Source organism: Taudactylus pleione, unplaced genomic scaffold, assembly GCF_031769625.1.
Source record: "Taudactylus pleione unplaced genomic scaffold, aTauple2 ptg000473l, whole genome shotgun sequence".
Taxonomy (NCBI): Eukaryota; Metazoa; Chordata; class Amphibia; order Anura; family Myobatrachidae; genus Taudactylus; species Taudactylus pleione.
Window position 1 is genome coordinate 10,246,578 of NW_028284875.1, and position 6,707 is coordinate 10,253,284.

General features: G+C 41.5%; 1 pseudogene; it reads right to left on the reverse strand.

Moving 5' to 3' along the window:
* Positions 1 to 4,637: 4,637 nt before the first annotated feature.
* LOC148503969 (5S ribosomal RNA) lies at positions 4,638 to 4,756 on the reverse strand (annotated as a pseudogene).
* Between the last annotated feature and the right edge of the window lie 1,951 nt (positions 4,757 to 6,707).

Here is a 6,707-nt window from a genome sequence, read left to right on the forward strand (position 1 = left end):
ATTTTGTCCTCTCCTTGTTTGATCTTTTGTAGTGAAATGTTGGTTAATGCTTTGAATTCTTCTTCTTGTTCGTACGGTGTAAGTATAGAGTTCAATGCTGTAATTTTTGTGTCAAGTTCTTTTAGTTCTTGTGTTTGTGTATCAATTAGTAGTGTTAGAAGGTTCAATGAGCATTCAGTTAGAATGTTGTTCCATAGGTTCATAAATGCATTGTTGTCGTTATGGTGGGAAGGTATTTTTTTAATTTTGAGTCCCTTGGGGATGGTTTTATTGTTGCCATACCATGTCAGTATTTGTGTGTCCCACCAAAGTCTATTCTCCTTTGTTATTAACTTCTCTAGTTGTGTGAATGTTTTAAAGAATTGTGTAGTAGTTGTCATTGTTGGTTCGATCCTATCAGTAAATTGTGAGAATAGAGCTTGTGCCCTATCTTCCCTGCTGAGTCTATTGTCAGTCAATCCCATTGATGTGGTGTTTCACTGACCTCCTTGCTGCACCCACTTTGGAAATAGTACATGATTATATAATACAGCTATTTTGTAGGTTGCGCACTGGAGTGGGTGTATCTGTATTGGGTGTGCAGCTCATATGAGAATTGTCAAATTCTCTAGAGATACAGTATTAATAAAATTAACAGCGCTCACCCCTTACAATGTATTGGTATTGTATGGTGGTATTAGATAGGAAATAATTGTGAAAACAGTAATAGATCAAGTACATCAGAATTTTACTGGAGATAATAGAGTGACATGCAACCAAAATAAAAAAAACTAAAAACACCAAATGACAAAAGCAAAACATAGAGCATTGCTAGAATTGAGTAATAACCACGAGATTGTAGTCAAACCTGCAGATAAAGGGGGAGGGAATAGTCATCTTACGGAAAGAGGATTACATCAGAGAGGCCAACAGGTTACTGAACAACACTACCACTTACAGAAAACTGCACAAGGACCCAACACATGATTTTCAAAAATAACTCAGAAGCCTACTGAAAGAAGGGCTAGATAACGGAATACTCACACCCCAGGAACATTCATTCATAGACACATCATATTCTAAAATCCCAGTCTTCTACTATCTACCCAAAATCCATAAAGATAAAAAATAACCCACCAGGTAGACCCATAATATCCGGCATAGATTCGTTAACATCAAACTTATCTCAGTATCTTGACTTACATTTACAACCATATGTGAAATCACAAAAATCATACTTAAGAGACACTACCGATTTTTTAAATAAACTTCAGAATATAACCTGGGGGGAGGAACTATGGTTAGCCACAAGTGACGTTACTTCACTGTATAGTTTCAGAAAACATACACAAGGGATAGCTAGTATTGAACATTATCTCTCACAAGTCTCTGAGATTATACCTGAACAAAGAGATTTTATACTTAAAAGTATACAATTTATACTACAACACAATTATGTCTTGGTTAATGATAACCACTACCTTCAAACCACAAGAACAGCGATAGGGATGAGGTTTGCGCCAAGCTACGCGAACCTCTTCATGAGCCATTGGGAGGACAATTTCATCTGGTCCCATGACAAGCTTGGTGCAAACCTCGTCCTTTGGACAAGTTTCATAGATGATGTCTTCTTCATATGGCGAGGTGACCTGAACTCATTGAGACAATTCCAGGACTACATGAATCAGAATGATCTAAACCTGAAGTTCACAACCAAATATAGTCAAACGGCAATAGAATTTTTGGATCTGCACATATTCATTAACAACAACCAAATACATACAAAAACATTTCACAAAGAGGTTGACGTGAATAGCTTTATTCATGCCACCAGTAGTCATCATCCAAATTGGCTCACAAGCATCCCAATAGGACAGTACAAGAGGTTAAGGAGGAACTGCTCTAACATCAGCGACTTTAACACTCAAGGACAACATCTGAGAACACAACTATTAGAGAAAAAATATGATGACAAGATAATATGTAAAGCCTTCCAGGAAGTGAAGACCATAGACAGAGCCCCACTGCTACAATATAAACCCAAACAAGTAGATAACAAGGAACCAAAAGAACTATACTTTGTTACTCAATACACCAATCAGGCAAACAAAGTCAGAAATATTGTCAAGAAACATTGGCCAATCCTTTTGCAAGACGAGACACTTTCAAACATTCTACCACCCCAACCAATAATTATTTTTCGGAAAGAAGCAGACTGTAGGACCAAACTGGTAAAAAACCATTTCAAAATGAAGGAACCCATACAAAGTACAGTAACTGGTGTGCCATTAGGAGACGGGTTCCACTACTGTGGAACCTGGCCAGCATGTAAAACCACCAGTAAAACAAGCACAAAACCCATTAAAACCATAACATCCACTTTCAACCACAAACAATATACGATTAAGGACCGTTTATCATGCCACAATAAAGGGGTCATATATCTACTGACATGCCCATGCAAGAAACAGTACGTTGCGAGGACTATCAGACAACTGAAAATCAGAATTGGTGAGCATATTCGAAACATCAAAAAAGGTTCAGAAGACCACCCCTTGTCCGCACATTTTAAAGAACTTCATTAGTGTGATCCAACACACTTAGACTTTGTAGGTATCAAAAGTGTAAAACCCAACTGGAGGGGGGGCGACTTCATTAAACAGATCAACAAAGAGGAAGTCAGACATATGGTAATTGTCAGGGCTGGGCGTGCACTTCGACCCGGAGTGGAGTCGGATGGAAAGTGAGGGTACGTTTGCTGGTACTGGAAAGCAGCCGGTCTTAGGGGGGTATGACTCATGAAGGAAAGGGTACACACGTAGGCAGATGAAGCTGAGAGATGCAGTCGGTACTCAGAGAACTGGGGTCAGCTGGCCGAATAGCAGGTATCAGGAACCAGGAACGGAAAGTAACCGGAGCGGGACCGCACCAAGGCTGAGAGAGTAACTGTAACCACACACTGGAGGTATGGCACTTTTAGGAGTATGGGAGCTCAGAGAACTAGCTGTGTTAGACATTGCACTGGCAACTAAAGAGCCTCTTGACAGCCCTTAGTACCCTCAGGTAGTGCAGGATTGACTGCTAGCCTCCCCAGTCCAGGCTGTAACCTGATTGGCCAGATCAGACATGTGGTCTAAATCCAAGATGGACAATTTAGCTTATCCATACCAGTCTACATGTACTGACTGGACTTAAGTGCATCCCCTGTACCAGTCTACATATACACAAGAGACCTTTAGGGTTTGTCACCACACATAGACAACCCAGTTACTTTGTCCCTGTGTCTATTAATTTTTCTCCATTTTATATACTGTATTGTTGTATCACATTCTGTACCTGTTTTTTTCCTCACTTGTCTTTTCAATATGTATAATGATTTATAGGGCCCTATTTACTACAATCCGCATATTGAATGCAGATTGTACTGTAGTGTGATATTAACAAACAGGGATTTACTACAATATCACAGGGATGTACTACAAATCCCTTGCAGGGACAGAGCTTGCGATAAAGCTCTGTCCCTGCGAATCCCCTCCACACACTAGCCACGGTATTTTCGCAAAAAATACCGTGACTAAGTGCCCGCAGATGCGCCAACCGGCCGCCGTTGCTACCCCCGGCACTAAGCCCCGCCTCCGATGCTAAACCCTGCCCCACACAATCGCGGCCCCCCGTGACCCCCCTTTCCCCTGCGACCTCCCCTTCCCTTAATTACACTTACCTGCATAATCCGGGCCTCTAGTGATGTTCTCCATGCCACCGGTCAGGTGATCTCCCATACTGCACTGGGACCTGATGACCGGGCAGCAGTGCACTATGGGAGACCAGCTAACCGGAGGGAGGACATCACCCAGAGCCCCGACCACCGGTCCCTGGAGTCAAGTAAGTAAATTTTTTTTTTACTATTTTTTTTTTTTTTACAGTAATCAGCTTGCGGTCTGTTTAGACCACACAGCTTATTATTGGGATCGACTCCTAGCTCTGCTCTCCCCGTTAGAGCAGAGTAGGAGGCCGGTAACTGGGGAAGACCCTGGATAACGCCACCTCCAGGTGGCGTTATTACCACAGGGTTTTCCCCGATATTTTTTTACAATTTATTTTTAGTAACTTTGGTCGGATCACATTTCCCATTACAATTATGGGAAATGCGATCTGCTTACTAAAAATAAGTGATACTTAGGAGTTGGAGTAGAATTTTACGAATTCTACTCCAATTGCCCTGTAATAACTATAGGTGCTACTATAATAATGTGAAAAGGGTGTGAAAACACCCTTTTTCACTTTATTTTAGGCAAAATAAAGTTAATAAATAGAGCCCATAGTGTGAGATTATCCTTTATGGTAATCTATTGTTTCCAGTAAAATTCTGATGTACTTGATCTATTACTGTTTTCACAATTATTTCCTATCTAATACCACCATACTATACCAAAATATTGTAAGGGGCAAGCGCTGTTAATTTTTCTAATATTGCTTAGTTTTTAATAATGTCACTGAACTGTGATGTCATTCTTCAGTCCAGTTTTGAAATAGTCATTATTCCCAGTGTTTATTAAGAGTCAATATTCCTTTGAGTCCAATTAATGTATGGAGAATTCCTTCTTTGCATCTTAACGGGATTTAGGCATAATGGATGCACATCTTTAACTAGGGGATTACCTCTACAGCACCTGGTATTCTTGGGAGGTCTCCCATCCCAATACTATACAAGCCCAGTCATGTATAGCTTCCAAGATCAGATGAGTTTGGGCACAGGCATGATAGTATGGCTGTAGAGACCAACATACCCCAATCATAGTCCCTACTTCAGATGTGAGCCTAATAATGGGATCTACTACACCAGGTATTCCCAGGTGATCTCCCTCCCTAGTACTAACCTGGCCCACCTACGAATGACCATTATTATGTTGTATAGTAGTAGAGAATGGCTCAATATACTGCCTTTACAGGTATAACTTCATAGAAAAGGAGCTATTTCATAGCCTTCGTTAAATCCTTGGGGACATAGGGCCTGATTCAGACCCGCTCGCGAGCGCTGAGCGCTCGCAAGCAGGTCGATGTTGGCCCAGTGCGCATGCGCACGAGGGAGCCGGCTCCATCGTGCGCATGTGCGAGACCTGGATAGCGATGGCCAAGCCGTCGCTCCGGGTCTCGCTACAAAGGGGGCGTGCTGTTGATGGTGAGTGACAGCACGCCCCCTTTGGTGGGCGTGCTGGGGGCATGGCTGGCCAGACGGAGGCGTTCCCATGGGAATGCCTACCGTTTGGGGCCGGCCCCACTGACATCACAAGTGATGTCAGTGGGAGTGCTCTCGGCTCTGAAAGAGCCGAATGCACTCCAGGGCTTGCAGCAGACGAGACCCTACCACAAGGGTCTCGTCACAAGCCTGATGGTCGTGATGCTCGCTATAGCTGTGGGTGGTCACCCACAGCTATACGAGTGGCCAGGGGGCCACTCAAAAAAAACAGAGGGACGGCCCTGATTCAGAGCCAGCGCTCTGTCAGAGCGTCCGGCTCTGAATCAGGACCATAGTGTCAAGTTCGAATATCCAATACATTTCTCTTTTTGAAAGTAGGTTGCTCAAATCTCCTCCTCTCTCGCCCAGTGTCACGTATTCAATGGCTTTAATACTCAGCTCTTCTGGGTTGGAATTGTGTTCCGTGGTGAAGTGTTTAGACACTGCATGTCCCTCTATCCTGTTTTTGATGTTCCTAATATGTTCTTGTATTCTCAGTTTCAAAATCCTCTTCGTTTTCCCTACAGATTTTTTGCCGCTCTTGCATTCCAACAGATATATAATGGAGGTTGAATTACAATTCATTAAATCCTTGATAGTGTATTCTTTTGATCCGTCACAGTTAGTAAAAGTTTTCCTCTTAGGGTGTAAGAACTTGCAGATGTTACAGTGCCCACATTTGTAACTACCTTTGCAGGTTTGTGTTAGATTTTTTAATGATTGTTTCTCAGCATACTAGGTGCTAAAATATCTTTTACATTTCTGGATTTTCTAAAAACAAGTTGGGGTTTCGGAGTTAAAATATCTTTTAAAACTGGGTCCATAAGAAGAATGTTCCAATGTTTATTGAAAGACTTCCTGATCAAACCCTCCTGGCCATTATAGGTGGTGATAAAAGGGACCATTTGGTGTTTGTTATCCTCCTTGGTTGTGTATTTTAAAAGATCATTTCTATCCAGGACCTTGGTTTTGTTGATGGCCGTCTGCAGAATTTCTTCAGGATAGTCTTTGGCTCTAAACCTTTTAGCATATATTTCAATCTGTTCATCACAGGTTATCTGGTTACTGCAGTTACGCTTAATTCTGCAGAACTGGGAGTGTGGTATTGTTTCCATCTCTTCAAATGACAGCCTTTAAAATGTAGGTAGCTGTTTGCATCCACTTCTTTAATAAAATTCCTTGTAGAAATCTTGTTCCCTTCACCTGTTAAAACCAAGTCTAAAAAGTCCACAGTCTGGGTACTGAATTTGGATGTAAACTTTAAATTCACGTTATTATCTGAAACCTTGGATAAAAAAATAATAAAAACTTTCTTCTGAGCCATCCCATCTAATTAAAATATCATCTATATATCTTTTATATAGTATGAGATTGTTTTTAAAAGGGTTATTGTTATAAACATACTTTTCCTCCCAGCACCCCATAAATAAATTTACAAAGCTGGAAGTGAAGGTAGTGCCAGGTCACATTTTGAGCTATAAAAAAGCTCTTT